The 18,577-nt window shown below is 43.4% G+C and overlaps 1 protein-coding gene across 2 annotated transcripts in view; it reads right to left on the bottom strand.

Moving 5' to 3' along the window:
- Nucleotides 1-12,736, bottom strand: part of LYPD6B (LY6/PLAUR domain containing 6B) — a 252,894-nt gene extending 240,158 nt beyond the window's left edge. The window contains exon 1 of one of the 2 annotated variants that reach the window (XM_057551819.1): nucleotides 12,664-12,736. The gene's annotated coding sequence lies outside the window, so the exon portion shown is untranslated. The remainder of the gene's footprint in view (nucleotides 1-12,663) is intronic. The other variant, XM_057551820.1, reaches the window with a different exon arrangement.
- Between the last annotated feature and the right edge of the window lie 5,841 nt (nucleotides 12,737-18,577).

Here is an 18,577-nt window from a genome sequence, read left to right as displayed (position 1 = left end):
ACCCACCACCAGAGCCTCCCATCAAGCCTCTTAGATAGCCTCAACCACCAGAGGGCTGACAACAGAAGCAAGAAAAACTACAATCCTGCAGCCTGTGGTCCAAAAACCACAGTTACAGAAAGACAGAGAAGATGAAAAGGCAGAGGGCTATGTACCAGATGAAGGAACAAGAAAAAACCCCAGAAAAACAACTAAATGAAGTGGAGATAGGCAACCTTCCAGAAAAAGAATTCAGAATAATGATAGTGAAGATGATCCAGGACCTCGGAATAAGAATGGAGGCAAAGATTGAGAAGATGCAAGAAATGATTAACAAAGACCTAGAAGAATTAAAGAACAAACAAACAGAGATGACCAATACAATAACTGAAATGAAAACTACACTAGAAGGAATCAATAGCAGAATAACTGAGGCAGAAGAACGGATAAGTGACCTGGAAGACAGAATGGTGGAATTCACTGCTGCAGAACAGACTAAAGAAAAAAGAATGAAAAGAAATGAAGACAGCCTAAGAGACCTCTGGGACAACATTAAACGCAACAACATTCGCATTATAGGGGTCCCAGAAGGAGAAGAGAGAGAGAAAGGACCAGAGAAAATATTTGAAGAGATTATAGTCGAAAACTTCCCTAACATGGGAAAGGAAATAGCCACCCAAGACCAGGAAGCGCAGAGAGTCCCATACAGAATAAACCCAAGGAGAAACACGCCGAGACACATAGTAATCAAAGTGGCAAAAATTAAAGACAAAGAAAAATTACTGAAAGCAGCAAGGGAAAAACGACAAATAACATACAAGGGAACTCCCATAAGGTTAACAGCTGATTTCTCAGCAGAAACTCTGCAAGCCAGAAGGGAGTGGCATGATATACTTAAAGTGATGAAAGGGAAGAACCTACAACCAAGATTACTCTACCCGGCAAGGATCTCATTCAGATTCGATGGAGAAATCAAAAGCTTTACAGACAAGCAAAAGCTAAGAGAATTCAGCACCACCAAACCAGCTCTACAACAAATGCTAAAGGAACTTCTCTAAGTGGGAAACACAAGAGAAGAAAAGGACCTACAAAAACAAACCCAAAACAATTAAGAAAATGGTCATAGGAACATACATATCGATAATTACCTTAAATGTGAATGGATTAAATGCCCCAACCAAAAGACATAGACTGGCTGAATGGATACAAAAACAAGACCCATATATATGCTGTCTACAAGAGACCCACTTCAGACCTAGGGACACATACAGACTGAAAGTGAGGGGATGGAAAAAGATAGTCCATGCAAATGGAAATCAAAAGAAAGCTGGAGTAGCTATACTCATATCAGATAAAATAGACTTTAAAATAAAGAATGTTACAAGAGACAAGGAAGGACACTACATAATGATCCAGGGATCAATCCAAGAAGAAGATATAACAATTATAAATATATATGCACCCAACATAGGAGCACCTCAATACATAAGGCAACTGCTAACAGCTATAAAAGAGGAAATCGACAGTAACACAATAATAGTGGGGGACTTTAACACCTCACTTACACCAATGGACAGATCATCCAAAATGAAAATAAATAAGGAAACACAAGCTTTAAATGACACAATAGACCAGATAGATTTAATTGATATATATAGGACATTCCATCCAAAAACGGCAGATTACACGTTCTTCTCAAGTGCGCACGGAACATTCTCCAGGATAGATCACATCTTGGGTCACAAATCAAGCCTCAGTAAATTTAAGAAAATTGAAATCATATCAAGCATCTTTTCTGACCACAACGCTATGAGATTAGAAATGAATTACAGGGAAAAAAACGTAAAAAAGACAAACACATGGAGGCTAAACAATACGTTACTAAATAACCAAGAGATCACTGAAGAAATCAAACAGGAAATCAAAAAATACCTAGAGACAAATGACAATGAAAACACGACGACCCAAAACCTATGGGATGCAGCAAAAGCGGTTCTAAGAGGGAAGTTTATAGCTATACAAGCCTACCTAAAGAAACAAGAAAAATCTCAAGTAAACAATCTAACCTTACACCTAAAGAAACTAGAGAAAGAAGAACAAACAAAACCCAAAGTTAGCAGAAGGAAAGAAATCATAAAGATCAGAGCAGAAATAAATGAAATAGAAACAAAGAAAACAATAGCAAAGATCAATAAAACTAAAAGTTGGTTCTTTGAGAAGATAAACAAAATTGATAAGCCATTAGCCAGACTCATCAAGAAAAAGAGGGAGAGGACTCAAATCAATAAAATCAGAAACGAAAAAGGAGAAGTTACAACAGACACCGCAGAAATACAAAACATCCTAAGAGACTACTACAAGCAACTTTATGCCAATAAAATGGACAACCTGGAAGAAATGGACAAATTCTTAGAAAGGTATAACCTTCCAAGACTGAATAAGGAAGAAACAGAAAATATCAACAGACCAATCACAAGTAATGAAATTGAAACTGTGATTAAAAATCTTCCAACAAACAAAAGTCCAGGACCAGATGGCTTCACAGGTGAATTCTATCAAACATTTAGAGAAGAGCTAACACCCATCCTTCTCAAACTCTTCCAAAAAATTGCAGAAGAAGGAACACTCCCAAACTCATTCTATGAGGCCACCATCACCCTGATACCAAAACCAGACAAAGACACTACAAAAAAAGAAAATTACAGACCAATATCACTGATGAATATAGATGCAAAAATCCTCAACAAAATACTAGCAAACAGAATCCAACAACACATTAAAAGGATCATACACCACGATCAAGTGGGATTTATCCCAGGGATGCAAGGATTCTTCAATATACGCAAATCAATCAATGTGATACACCATATTAACAAATTGAAGAATAAAAACCATATGATCATCTCAATAGATGCAGAAAAAGCTTTTGACAAAATTCAACACCCATTTATGATAAAAACTCTCCAGAAAGTGGGCATAGAGGGAACCTACCTCAACATAATAAAGGCCATATATGACAAACCCACAGCAAACATCATTCTCAATGGTGAAAAACTGAAAGCATTTCCTCTAAGATCAGGAACGAGACAAGGATGTCCACTCTCACCACTATTATTCAACATAGTTCTGGAAGTCCTAGCCACGGCAATCAGAGAAGAAAAAGAAATAAAAGGAATACAAATTGGAAAAGAAGAAGTAAAACTGTCACTGTTTGCGGATGACATGATACTATACATAGAGAATCCTAAAACTGCCACCAGAAAACTGCTAGAGCTAATTAATGAATATGGTAAAGTTGCAGGTTACAAAATTAATGCACAGAAATCTCTTGCATTCCTATACACTAATGATGAAAAATCTGAAAGAGAAATTATGGAAACACTCCCATTTACCATTGCAACAAAAAAAAATAAAATACCTAGGAATAAACCTACCTAGGGAGACAAAAGACCTGTATGCAGAAAACTATAAGACACTGATGAAAGAAATTAAAGATGATACAAATAGATGGAGAGATATACCATGTTCTTGGATTGGAAGAATCAACATTGTGAAAATGAGTATACTACCCAAAGCAATCTACAGATTCAATGCAATCCCTATCAAATTACCAATGGCATTTTTTACGGAGCTAGAACAAATCATCTTAAAATTTGTATGGAGACACAAAAGACCCCGAATAGCCAAAGCAGTCTTGAGGCAAAAAAATGGAGCTGGAGGAATCAGACTCCCTGACTTCAGACTATACTACAAAGCTACAGTAATCAAGACAATATGGTACTGGCACAAAAACAGAAACATAGATCAATGGAACAAGATAGAAAGCCCAGAGATTAACCCACACACCTATGGTCAACTAATCTATGACAAAGGAGGCAAAGATATACAATGGAGAAAAGACAGTCTCTTCAATAAGTGGTGCTGGGAAAACTGGACAGCTACATGTAAAAGAATGAAATTAGAATACTCCCTAACACCATACACAAAAATAAACTCAAAATGGATTAGAGACCTAAATATAAGACTGGACACTATAAAACTCTTAGAGGAAAACATAGGAAGAACACTCTTTGACATAAATCACAGCAAGATCTTTTTTGATCCACCTCCTAGAGTAATGGAAATAAAAACAAAAATAAACAAGTGGGACCTAATGAAACTACAAAGCTTTTGCACAGCAAAGGAAACCATAAACAAGACAAAAAGACAACCCTCAGAATGGGAGAAAATATTTGCAAATGAATCAACTGACAAAGGATTAATCTCCAAAATATATAAACAGCTCATTCAGCTCAATATCAAAGAAACAAACACCCCAATCCAAAAATGGGCAGAAGACCTAAATAGACATTTCTCCAAAGAAGACATACAGACGGCCACGAAGCACATGAAAAGATGCTCAACATCACTAATTATCAGAGAAATGCAAATCAAAACTACAATGAGGTATCACCTCACTCCTGTTAGAATGGGCATCATCAGAAAATCTACAAACAACAAATGCTGGAGAGGGTGTGGAGAAAAGGGAACCCTCTTGCACTGTTGGTGGGAATGTAAATTGATACAGCCACTATGGAGAACAATATGGAGGTTCCTTAAAAAACTAAAAATAGAATTACCATATGACCCAGCAATCCCACTACTGGGCATATACCCAGAGAAAACCGTAATTCAAAAGGACACATGCACCCGAATGTTCATTGCAGCACTATTTACAATAGCCAGGTCATGGAAGCAACCTAAATGCCCATCAACAGACGAATGGATAAAGAAGTTGTGGTACATATATACAATGGAATATTACTCAGCCATAAAAAGGAACGAAATTGAGTCATTTGTTGAGACGTGGATGGATCTAGAGACTGTCATACAGAGTGAAGTAAGTCAGAAAGAGAAAAACAAATATCGTATATTAATGCATGTATGTGGAACCTAGAAAAATGGTACAGATGAGCCAGTTTTCAGGGCAGAAGTTGAGACACAGATGTAGAGAATGGACATATGGACACCAAGGGGGGAAAACTGCGGTGAGGTGGGGATGGTGGTGTGCTGAATTGGGCGATTGGGATTGACATGTATACACTGATGTGTATAAAACTGATGCCTAATAAGAACCTGCAGTATAAAAAAACAAACAAAACAACTAATACTAAACTTTCATTGGGTTATTTGTATGGAAATATGTTAATATAAATGTTTCAGACATTACATGAAATTTCTAAAAATCTTATATTTGTATTTGTATGGAAATATGTATGGAAATATGTTAATATAAATGTTTCAGACATTACATGAAATTTCTAAAAATCTTATATTTGTATTTGTATGGAAATATGTATGGAAATATGTTAATATAAATGTTTCAGACATTACAGGAAACTTCTAAAAATCTTATATGTTCTGGTATAATGTTATAAGTAATAATCCTAGTTATTACTTTAAAATGTATATCTCAGAAATAACTAATTTTCTTGTCAACTGCATTATTATGAACTTTCATCAAATCTTTAACCATGGTCATTTTTAAGTCTTCTGTCATTTACAGACAGTTCTGGGTGTACTCTGATGATTTTGCAAGTATGTTCCTATAAAAGGGTTTCATCTTCAAGAAATTCATGGAAAAGACTCTGACAAGTACAGGTTTCTGGTAACTGACTGTACTGCTGAACTGAATGAATAAGCATTTTCAGAACTCTAATGAAAAACTGATGAACTCATAAAAGTGCTAACAAAAGATCAAGATGAAAAAAAAATTAATTACATGGGACTGAGTGAACTGATGAGGATGAGTATAATTTTTGTGACTTTCTGTCTGAATTAAAAAAAAAATCCCACAAGGACTCAGAGGCAAAGAATATACAAATCAATTTTCACTGCAAAGTAAAGGAGCTGTTACAGTGGAGGATTACTGGACTGAATGTCAATATTATGACATAGTATGAGTGTGTTTCATGTTTGGTAATTGCAATCATTGTTGCTTTTGTTGTGGTCATCCATGTACAATGCTTGGTGTCAGTCTATTTATCTCTTGTAAAAATAAAATACAGTGTGTGTGTGTGGAAAAAAAAAAAAAAAGTTTATTTAATCTTTCAACATATCAATTTTCCCATCTGAAATAAATATAGAGGTTGGACAAAAAAAAAACAAAAAAAAAAAAAAACAAACAACCCAATCCAAAAATGGGCAGAAGACCTAAATAGACATTTCTCCACAGAAGATATACAGATTGCCAAAGAAGATATACAGATAAACACATGAAAGGATGCTTAACATCACTAATCATTAGAGAAATGCAAATCAAAACTACGATGAGGTATCACCTCACACCAGTCAGAATGGCCATCATTAAAAATCTACAAACAATAAATGCTGGAGAGGGTGTGGAGAAAAGGGAACCTTCTTGCACTGTTGGTGGGAATGTAAATTGATACAGCCACTATGGAGAACAGTATGGAGGTTCCTTAAAAAACTAAAAATAGAACTACCATACAACCCAGCAATCCCACTACTGGGCATATACCCTGAGAAAACCAGAATTCAGAAACAGTCACGTACCACAATGTTCATTGCAGCTCGATTTACAATAGCCAGAACATGGAAGCAACCTAAGTGTCCATCGACAGCTGAATGGATAAAGAAGATGTGGCACATATATATGATGGAATATTACTCAGCCATAAAAAGAAACGAAACTGAGTTATTTGTAGTAAGGTGGATGTACCTAGAGTCTGTCATACAGAGTGGAGTAAGTCAGAAAGAGAAAAACAAATACTGTATGCTAACACATATATATGGGATCTAAAAAAAAAAAAAAATGGTTATGAAAAACCCAGGGGCAGGATGGGAATAAAGACGCAGACCTACTAGAGAATGGACCTCAGGACACGGGGAGGGGGAAGGGTAAGCTGGGACAAAGTGAGAGAGTGGCATGGACATATATACACTACTAAATAGAAAATCGATAGCTAGTGGGAAGCAGCCGCATAGCACAGGGAGATCAGCTCGATGCTTTGAGACCACCTAGAGGGGTGGGATAGGGTGGGTGGGAGGGAGGGAGACTCAAGAGGGAAGAGATATGGGGATATATGTATATGTATAGCTGATTCACTTTGTTATAAAACAGAAACTAACACACCATTGTAAAGCAATTATACTCCAATAAAGACATTAAAAAAAAATTAAAATGCATCCCATTGGAAGGGAAGAAATAAAGCTGTCTTTATTCACAGATGACAAGATTATGTAGAAAATTCCAAAGAATCTATAAATAAACCTCCTAGAACAATAATTGACTTTAGCAAGGTAACAGAATACAATGTCAATATACAAAAATCAATTGTATTTCTATATACGAGCAACAGGAGCAACCCCCAAAATGCAATACTTAAGTATAAATCTAACAAAACATGTGGAAGATCTATATCCTGAAAACTACCAAATGCTGATAGAAAAATGAAAACAGAAATAAAGAGATAAGCCATATTGTGTTCATGGATTGGAATACTCAGTACTGTAAAGATGTCAATTCTTCCTAAATGAATCTATAGATTCAATGCAACCCATTCAAAATCCCAGCAGGATTTTTCACAGATATTGACAAGCTGACTCTACAACTTATATGAAAAGGCAAAGGAACTAGGAGAGCCATAACGAGTTTGAAAAGGAATAAAATTGGGAGATTTATACTACTTGCTTTCAAAATTTATTATAAAGTCGCAGTATCAAGACAGTGTAGTGTTGGCATAAAGTAGGCCTCTAGATCAATGGAATAAAATTGAGAATCCAAAAATAAACCCTTACAATTATGGCCAATTGATTTTCAACAAAAATGTCAAGATAAATCAACAGGGAAAGGACAGTCTTCTCAACAAATGGTGCTGAAACAACTGGAATTCCACATACCAAAAAAAAAAAAAAAAAATCCTTGACTCACAGTTTACACCTTACATAAAAATTAACCCAAAATGAATCATAAACCTAAGTGTAAAACATAGAACTATGAAACTTCTCGAAGAAAATGTAGAAAAATTTCAAGACTTTTAGCAGGCAAAGAATTCTTAGGTACAACAACAAAATTCTGATCCATAAGTAGATTGATAAATTGGTTTACCAAAGTTAAAAAACTTTTGCCCTGAGAAAGACACTGCTATGGGAATAAAAAGATAAGGCACAGACTGAGAGCAATGATTTGAAAATCACATTTCTGACACAGGACATATATCCAGGTTATGTAAAGAACTCTCAAAACTCAACAATAAGAAAACAAACAACCCAATAAAAATAGGTAATCAAAATTACCTTTGTGTAACACATATATACTGTAAATTTTTATTTGAATTCATGTATTTTTCCCAGCCAGTTATGAGTCCAAACTCACCTTCTCACTAATTTTTTATTTATACCATATTATTCTGACTCTGGAATTAGGCTTTTGATCTCTGTTAACCTTTGGTGCACTTTGTACTGACCTAAAAAAATAATACTAGTAGTTTCCTTTGAACTCAGACTATTTTTTTCTGTCAAATAAAACTGGCTCTTTACACACACACCCAAATAACTTATGAACTTCTGAGACATCAAAACTTTACACTGTCACCTTTTAAATAATGAACCCTGAGCATGAATCACCACATTTTTAATCACCATACTTCCTTCTTCCCCTGCTACCAAATCTAAACAATTCTGGAACACAATGATGAAAGAAATGACCCTTATTTTCCCTTTGCTCATATTTCTTCATTTATTTCTCATCACCTGGTACCATGTTTTGTAAGTCATTGTAAATCACGTTTGGTAACAATGTGAGGTACAGTAGAACAAACAAACCAAGAGATTCCGCATGAAAGAAATTCTTTAAGACCAAGTTATTTAATATGTGATCCTCTTCCTCCAAGTGAACGTCTTTTTTGGCCAGTACCATACCTGCTTAGGTCGTATTTCTCTGCTGGAAACCAGAGACAGACTAAACCTTGACGATTTCTAGCACTATGCCCAGCTTGCTTCCAACTACTGCAGGCTTCTCTTAACCTGCCTTATTTTTCATTATAGTACTTCTCATCACCTGACATGGGAGACAAAACATAAATAGGTCCCCTTCCAGTAGACTGTAAGCTCCATGAGAACAGAGATTTTAACATTCTTATATATTCCTTTTAACCCCAGGGCAGTGTCTGCCATCCAGTGGGTGTTCAATAAACATTTGTGAATTAATGACTGCCCAAGGCAACTCTCTACCTCATTCCCTCACATTCTGCCTGGGCAGCCCTGGGCAGGACTGTTGATGGCAAACAACAAGATATGTTGTCCTCCACTCCCTCCTTTCTTCCAGGATTAGTAACTAGATCTTTCTGCCAATTTCTGTGCTAAGTAGATATTGAGGATGGAGGAATATGAGAAGTAGTATCCTGGTTGCCCAATCTAACACCAAATGCCCACCCATGTCCACCACGTCAAATGGAAACAAAAAGCAGCTCTCACTTCATACTTCAAATGAAAACAGGCTAAATGCTTTAAAAGCAGTAGACAGTGGAGGCTGGTATCCTACTGAACACGATTATATAGTATTCACCCGCTGCACTATCATCAGGAGAATTCTTTCCTAGTCCAGGATCTACCACTAACTGCATCTTCTCCAAGTGCCAGCCTGTTAATTTGAAGACAGGTAAGGACGGCGAAACAAAGACATGATTTAGAGCAAATGTTCTCAATAAGGGGCAGGGATGAAGGGGGCACTGGGGAGTGGGAGGCACGGCAGAACCAGCTGTGAGGCTTCTTCAAACTACACACGACCCCTCCCTAAACTCCTCCACCCTAATTCCCGCACAGTTACCCCCCCAGAGTGAACCACTGTTGCTGTTACTATGGGAGTGTGACAGACCCAGAAAAACTTTCCCAGGTTTTGAGTGTAAGCTCTTTGAGGAATGGGACCAAGATTTAGGCTTCTTAGTGATATCCAGAGGGCATCTAACACAGGGTTTTCCTGTCTCTACCTGCGCCTCCAACCTCAGCTCCTTCCCTCCCCTCCGCCACACCCTACACTTCTCCTATCAGCCTGAGCTTCTCCTGCTTGCCCGTAAGGCCATGTCTTTCATCATCTGTCACCACCTGCAGGAGACACGGGTGACCGGCTACCTAACAGCCCGACAGGCAAGGCAGTCTCGCTTTCTGCCTTGCTAACCAAATTCCGATTTTCAGATAGGGGCACCAACGTGCTCAGGGAAGGTGGCCCCTCCCCCAGCTCCAGAACACTGCTGGGCCACCACAATCACAGCCACCCTCTCCTCCCTTGCCAGTGACTGGCTCAGCACGGGCGTATGACCATTCTGGCCAGTGACACAGGGAACCTCTGAGAAATTGTGACCTTTGTTATCTAGAGAAGCACTGAGAAGCAAGCCGTCTCCCTCCCTTTCTGCTCTAGATGTTATCACGTGAAGGTGTGATGGAGCTTCAGTCACCCTGTGGCAGGACAGGGAAAACCCAGAGAATCTTCAATAAGCCAACCCAGAACTGGGGCCACTTTGAACCGCCTACCTCTAGACTTCTTAAGCAAGACAGTAAAGTAACCCAACTAGTGTTACTTACAACAGAAAGTACCCTACCACACCACACCGCTTGGCCTGGGAAGTCCCTGCAACTTTTCCTCCTACTATCCCCTACGATCTTCAATTTAGAGCTCAAGTACAGTTTCCTTGGGAAGTCTTTGCTTGTCCCCAGACGGTTACACAGTCCCAGACTCTGTTCTCTGCACATCTGCCTCTCCAACTAGACCATGAGCTTCTCAAAAGCAAACATGTCCACCCTTGGCAGAGGCCCTGGTGTATGCCGGGCATTTATTAAATGTTGAATGAATGGATGAACCAACAAGCAAACAACAAAACAAGGAATCAAAGGAGGAACATGCAGGATGCCTTCCTTGCCTGGGATAAGACTTGACAATTGACAGATGGAACATGGCACCCAGGCAGTCTACACTCTACTAAAGACTTCTTTAGGCGGTGGTGAGCAAAGGCAGAGACAGTGCAATGAACAGGTCCTATTTTATCTGCCCAGAAGTCAGAGCTCTCATAGGGAACTGTCCCTGCCCAATCCCCGGCACCTGGGGTGGGATTGACTATCACAGTGGCACCTGAGCAAAGTACCCACTGCTACGGTGGAAACCCACTCCCCGTCCACTGAGATGGCTTGGCCCCGCTTTGGTCTACTGTATCAATAACGTTTGCTATAAGGACGGAGGTGATGGAAGAAGAGGGAGACATCCCTCCTATCCCCCCCTCTCTCTAAAGGAACAGATAAGCCTGAGATGCCAGTGCTTTTTATCACTCCAGACTAAGAACAGTCAACACAGAGGGAAAAAGAGAGAGAACAAGCCCGGCAACCCTATGTGAGCCCCTGGATCAAGCTATGCCTAAAGCTAAAACGCTCAGCCTTTTCATTTATGTGACCCAATCAATTTCTATACTGCCTAAAGCAATTTTCAAGTGACCAAACCCAACCCAAAGAAAAGAATTCTGACAAATACAGTCAGTAATGATGAAAGCAAGCCGATAACATCCCTTCTATATTCAGGACCTGTGCACTGTCACCTCTCAAACTTGGCTTCTAGAATGGTGGCAGGAAGTAAAACTGCCTGGAGGAGGCCTAGCCATGAACAAGTGAGAGTGGAGAAAATGCCACCCCCCAAAACACACACCACCACTACCCCCCTTCCCTCCTAAAGGAGGGTACTCTGAGCCTCCTGGATCTCCCTTCTGTTCAGAAAGGAGCGGGGACCTCTGGGAGGCACGAAGTGTTACATTAACACATAGGGGAAAAAATGGAGAGAACTTTCATCAAGCAACGTGCTATGGGCTTTATGAACATCGCATAACTTAAGGCCGTTGTAATGATTATAATACCCTTTCTACCTTTCAGCAAACTGAGAATCAGCGAAGTTAAGCAACTTGCTCAAGGTCACACAACTAGTAACTAGAATTTAAATGCTAGACTTTTTCCACTTTATCACACCGATGGCCAGGGCCTGGGAGATGCAGCGCACCTGCGCACCCCGGCCTCCACCCCAACCCCCGACAGCGCCCCAGGACACACAGCCCTGGATGGAGCCTTACAAGCGCAGGCCCCTGGAGTCAGAGCAGCCTTGCATACCCAGTTTTTTGGAAGCCCCAGGTAACTAACCCAGGTGTATGTCGGACACTCAACACCAGCACCAAAAGTAAAGCGCCGGGCAGACTGAGCAGCGGCACCTGAGCGGCCCCCGGGAAGCGCCGCAGAGGGAGAGGCGGGCGCTCGCTCGGGTCTCCCCCGCGGGCCTGAGCCCCCCGCGCAGCTCCGCGCTCTCCGCAGCAGTGGGGCCCCCAGCCTCCCCTCTCCCCACCAGCGCCGCGGACAGAGCGCCTCCGCGCCGCCCGGGCCGCTCAGAGACCCACGCAGCCCCGGCCCTGTCCCCGCGCCCGCCCTCGCCCCCAGCTCCAGCCCAGTGCAGAGGGTCGCAGCTGTTCGCCCCCAGGCAGCTACGGGACCCCGACCCCTCCGCAGTGCCGCGACCCCGGCGCGCTCGCTCCCCCGGCGCGCCAGGCAGGGGAGCCCCGCACTGCCCGCCGCAGCCGCTCGGCCCCGCAGGACCCGGGCGCGGGGCCCGCCGTCCCCCGCCGACCGCCGCCCCCAGCCCGCTGCGCCCGCCCGACTCACCAGCGCCGCCGCGCTCGCCGGGCCTGTCCGCGCGTCCAGCCGGCTCCCTGCTCCCGGCTCCCGGTCCCGGCTAGCAGCTCACTGGCGGCGGGCTGGCGTTGGTGGGGCTCCTCCCCGCCCCGAGCCACCTGGGACGCCCGGGAAGGGGCGGGGCCGAGACAGGTGGGCCCCGCCCGCCGCGAGCAGCCCGGGCCTCGGGCTCTTCGGGAATTCTCCGCGGGTGGAAGGGAGGCCCCGGCGGCCGCGTAATAGGGGACACCTGGGACGGTTAGTTCTTGGGAGGCGGCGGGGAGCCCGGGCCCGGCCTGTTTCCACACAGCCTGGCCCGCTGGGGAAGTGGATTGCAGAGCGTGGGAGCCGGACCCCGCTGAGCAGGAAGAGGGGAGGCCAGCCCCTTTCTGTGTGGGCTGTAGAAACCGAGAACCGAGACCCTCAGGGTGAATATGATGGGGCCAAAGGCAAGTTACTTCAGAACTGGAAGAGCTCAGAAAGGCCTTTTCCCACCATTCCACCCTCCCCCATCCCCTCTTCACACACCCCACCCCACTTTATTAGGTAACCTAGAATTTTAAGTTCACTGGTTCTGGAATCAGATCATTTAGGTTAAAATCCATTCCCCACTTACAAGGTGTGTTAATCTCTCTATGCCCCAGTTTCCTCATCTAAAAAATGAAGATAATACTAGTATATCATAGGAAAAAGCTGGGAGACATAAAAAGAATAGCCTACCTTCAGTGAGCAGCTACTTTGCGCTATCCACGATTCCAGGTGCTTAGGTTCTCTTTTGAGTTGACTTTAGAGTAGGAATTCTTCATCAAGGATCACAAACCTTGAAACTGGATTCTGCCTTCTGCCTACACACATTTTTTCCTAAAGAGAGCATCCACAGCTCTCCTTAGATTTGCAAAAAGCCTTGGGTCTCAAGACTAGTTAGGAATCATTGCCTTGCAGACTTAGCCAACAGTTTTAGAGCTGGCAGACTTGTGAGAGATCACACAGGCCAAACATCCTTGAGAATGAAGATCACCGGGATGCCCGCCCAACACGCAGATCACTGCTCCCGAGAATTCCGATCCTGGAGAGTGGAGTGGTTTGGGAATAAGAACTTCAGGTGCAATTCACTGACAGGTGAGCCTAGGAAACTGATCTCATCCAAACTTCTCATTTCTCAGGTGAGGTAACAGGCCTAGGGATCGGTTCACTTGGAATCACCTTCCAGCCCGCATCTGCCAAGGAGCCTACCTTCCAAGTGAAGCCCTCACCCCACCTGAACCAAGGGAAAGAAATGTTTCTCTCTCCACAATGCAGCTTCACACAAGGAGCACTTAGCAAACAAAACAGGCTTCTTTCAAGAGGAAAATAAAATGCGCAGCTACCTCTGGGTTAGCCCTTTAAATCTTAAAGAAGCCTGGACAGTTCTTGCCAGGACTTCGGATACCTCCCTCCAGTACCCAGCCCCTCAGCCCGGCCCATCCCCCTCCACATACCCCACCGTATCTAGCTCTACTATTTGAACAGCTGAGGCTATTCAGCTAACACTTTCAAGTGACATCCTACAAAAATGTAGATGTTTTGTTCCACTTCCTAAGGCTACAGGCTAATTAGACCCTGAAACAGAGGACTTCGGTCTGATGCCATTTCACTGTGTGAGGCCCACAGTGGGAAACACTTCTTTCCAGGCAGATCTTGGCAAGTACTGAGTCTGAGGCAAGAACAGGGCAGGCAGCAGCTGCAGCAAGAGTGGTTGTTTCAGGGATGCCCAAAAATGTCAACCCAAGAATTATCAGGCAAAGTCCAGAATATTCCCTTTTCGACTGGTGAGATTCTCTCTGTGCTTACCAAGGGCAGCCAAGGATGCATGTGTGTCTTTGGGGTTTTGGTGTTCACCACTCACAAAGTCCTGATGTAGCAGAAAGTTGAAATAACCTTCCCAAAGTGAATTGAGCAAACCTCTCACATACAAGGCAAGCAGGAAACATTTCCAAGGTGGCATGCTGTGGCAGTACCATTTCCCTGAGAAGAAGACTATAAAAAGATGCAGCTGGCCCCCTCAGCCCTGTGCTTGACCCTGAGGATGGGCAGCAAATCAGCTTTTCCATATTTATCCCTCAGTATTATCTTTTAGCCTCACGAGGACTGTGAATCAGTGTGAATTTGCTTGGCTGTCTAAAACACATCAGCCGGGGATGGGCTTGCCCTCTTTGGCTTGGTTTCAGAGTGAGTACAGAAGCATGGACTACAAATGCATGGGTCTGCTTACAGAGTTGTTGGCTACAAAAACGCCCATATGCTTTTGTTGCTGTATTTGTAAACCCAGGAAGAAGCTCTTGGTTATTCCAAATTTACTCTTACTTTCGAAGGCAACACAAACATACTTATCATCTTTTTAATTTGCTAAGTCAATGAGGAACTGAAATACCAGTGTGGAGCAAATTCTTTGTGTAAAATCCGAGTTCTAGTATCATGAACACACCAAGCAAAATCTGCCTCAGGACTTTTGCACTTACTGTTCCTTCTGCTTGGAACTCTCTCCAGATCTTTGCAAGCCCGGCTCCTTCAATCATTCACAGAGGCCTTCCCTGACCACCCAAGCCATGTAGTATCACAGCAGCCTGTTCTGTTTTCTTCATAGCACTAAACTGTACTGAATCATTTTAGAAAGTGTTGGTCGCTGGTTTATAATTTGCCTCTAAGAAAATGAAGACTTTATCTTATTTACCACCTCTCCCCAGCTCAAACAACAATGCCGAGTACAAAGCAGGTGCTCAAATCTTTGCGGGAATCTTGATGAATGCTCACATTTTTGCAGCAGGCTCTGAGTGCAACACATGGAGATGTCAGCTGCTCCTGTACATTGCTCAGGCCTGGGAATAAGCTCTGGTCTAGGAGTAAAGCAGGATTTCAGCTCAGTCTCTCTATGTCCCTCAGCAGCCATGTGACCCTGGGAGAGTTTAGCTTCCTGGTTAAGATCGTGGGCTCTGTGGACTTCCCTGGCAGTCCAGTGGTTAAGACTCCATGCTCCCAACTCAGGGGACACAGGTTTGATCCCTGGTCGGGTATGAAATGAAAATAAAAATGAAAAAAAAAACCCAAAAAGAACATGGGCTCTGGAGCAGCTCCACCACTTCCTAGCTCTGTGATGTTGGACAACTCACTTCACCTCTCCACACCTCACCACATCTGCCTGTGGGGAGAATAACAGTACCACCTCATTCATCCCTGGTGAAGAGATTCCAGAACGCACATGCAGGACAGGCTATCACCATGAGCCAGGCATGGTGCCAAGTGCTTCACTTCACAGAGAGGTTAGGTAACTAGTGCGAGGCACTCAGGTAATCCAGGGAAGAGTGGGAGCTACTGGAACTCTGGTCCAGAAGCTGCTGAAGTCCACTCTTGATCACCAGGGTCCTGGTACATAGTACACACACAACAAATGACTGTGGCAAAACATTTCCACACAACTGACCTCAAGCCAGGCTTGGCCTCATGTCAGAGAGGCGTCCGCTGCCATCAGAGTGGCTGTGACTAGCTTCGTCTTTGTGGGCCAGCGGTTGGTGCAGCAGAGTGAACCCTGAGTAGAGCGAGGTGCTCTGGGCTCGGGCTCTCCAAGTGTGAGGTGAGGGGAGTCATGTAACCTCTCTGGGTAGAGCCAAATGTGTCCCAACGTCCTTCATAGGCTTCTCTTCTACTCTATTAGTGGTGGATCTGTATTTCTTCCAAGAACACCCCAATTTTTTGGCCCAATATAGTAAAGTGTAATCCACTTTAAAAGGCACTAACAACAAGGTCCTAATGTATAGCACGGGGCAACTATATTCAGTATCCTCTGATAAACCATAATGGAAAAGAATATAAAACAAGAATGTATATATGTGTATAACTGAGTCACTTTGCTGTACAGCAGAGATTGGCACTACACTGTAAATCAACTATACTTCAATTTTTTAGAAAGGCACTATTCATTTACAACAGCTCACAGGGAAAATTGGGAATGGCAGAAACTTTTTTTTTTTAATAAATTTATTTATTTATTTATTTATTTTTGGCTGCATTGGGTCTTTGTTGCTGCACACAGGCTTTCTCTAGTTGTGGCGAGCGGGGGCTACTCTTTCATTGCGGTGCGCAGGCTTCTCGTTGTGGTGGCTTCTCTTTTTGAGGAGCATGGGCTGTAGGCGCGTGGGCTTCAGTAGTTGTGGCACACAGGCTCAGTAGTTGTGGCTCACGGGGCTAGTTGCTCCACAGCATGTGGGATCTTCCCGGACCAGGGCTCGAACCCGTGTCCCCTGCATTGGCACGCAGAGGACTGAAATAGAAAGGAATCAGAGCTCTAGAGCCCAAACAAACCATGTGACCTCGGACAAGTTACTTGAACTCTGGGGATTCTGGTTTTCTCCTGGGTGTAAGGTCTGCAAGGAGGTGGGTATTAAGCAGAGGCCACGGCCACAGCCCTCTCCTGTTTATGAGCGGCAGGCCACGCACAGAGGGCAGACCCGGCCTGCACTGTGCAGTCAGTTCCTGCCTATAGTGCATGTGGTGGCAGGAGGGGAGCTTTCGGATCCCAGGCACTTTCTAGCAGAGGGAGCAGACAGCTTGTGTCCAGATGCTGAGTGTGTGCTTTTGTGTTCCGCCTTGGCTAAATGGCTCCTTGAGCATCCCTGAGCTCACTTTGGGGAACTTGTTAAGCTCCTACAAAGATGCTGCCGGGCTGTAGGCTCTCAGCACTAGCTGTAATTATTGGGAATCTGAATAGACTTGATTCATGATCTACTGTCAGGGCGTTGAGTGGGGAGCATTGGCGGGAGCCCTCAGTCTGCACAGAGGTGGAAACTCGCCCTAAACACAGCTCACTGCAGTTCTCAGGAGGGAGAGCGTTTTCTCCCCCCATGAAACAGCCTAAGAACAGACTTTCCCCCAAAGAAGAGGGTGGAGCAGTGTGAAGAGGGAGGACCCTAAATGAAGAGCTCCAATGAGATTCCATTTCACTGGTAGAATCAGATGACTCCTGGGGTCTCCTCACAGCCTTCTCTCTTACTCTAAGTATCCGTGATGCTAAGTGAAGGTATAGCTGGGGTCCAAGGCAAAAACACCTTCTCCTGGGAAGTATTTGATAATAACTATTAAAAACAAGGCAACAGGCCCCAAATGGAGTCACTTATGCTCAGCCCCATGTCATCAAACCGAGACGAGACTGAATTACAGTTTCGGCTCTCCCAGAAATGGAATCTTAAACCAGGCAATAGGGAATCGCCTGATCGGCACTGGTTAGGTCATCTGCCTTACAGACCCCTGCCATTCCCTAAAGGAAACTGACCTTGCAATAACCAACCTGCTTTTTGCCTCTGTTCCTGCTCCCTTCTGCCTATAAAAGTCTTTCATTTTGTACAGCTCCTCGAAGCTTCTTTCTATCTGCTAGATTGGATGCTGCCCGATTCATGAATCCCTGAATAAAGCCAAATAAGATCTTTAAGATTTACTCCGTTGAATTTTATTTTTCAACATAACAATCCCTTATTTCTATAAGATGCTTGCACACAATTTCTCATCTGATCCTCACAACAAACCAAAGAGTGGAGGGCAGTGGGCTACAAATCCCACTGAGGCTACTGGGCTACAAATCCCAATGAGGTCATTGAGATGCTACACAGTTAAACAACTTGACCACATCCCACAGTTAGTCCTTGGGAAGTAGAGTCAGATCCAGGTCCCAAGTCCATCATTCTTTCCATTTAGGATGACTGAGTAGCATCCCTGCTTGATGGCCAGGGCTCCAGGGGTATTTTGCCGCTGTGTACATGTCCCAGAAGGGGGCACTGCAGGGCAGCAAGGACGCCTGGGCTGCTGGTTGGGGTCTGGCTCGCAGGCAGCCAGGTTGCCACTGGCTGAAGGAATTAGCATCCCGTGACCTGGACACACC

The sequence above is a fragment of the Balaenoptera acutorostrata genome, chromosome 8 (assembly GCF_949987535.1).
Source record: "Balaenoptera acutorostrata chromosome 8, mBalAcu1.1, whole genome shotgun sequence".
NCBI classification, from domain to species: domain Eukaryota; kingdom Metazoa; phylum Chordata; class Mammalia; order Artiodactyla; family Balaenopteridae; genus Balaenoptera; species Balaenoptera acutorostrata.
This window is presented reverse-complemented; position numbering and strand designations above follow the sequence as displayed.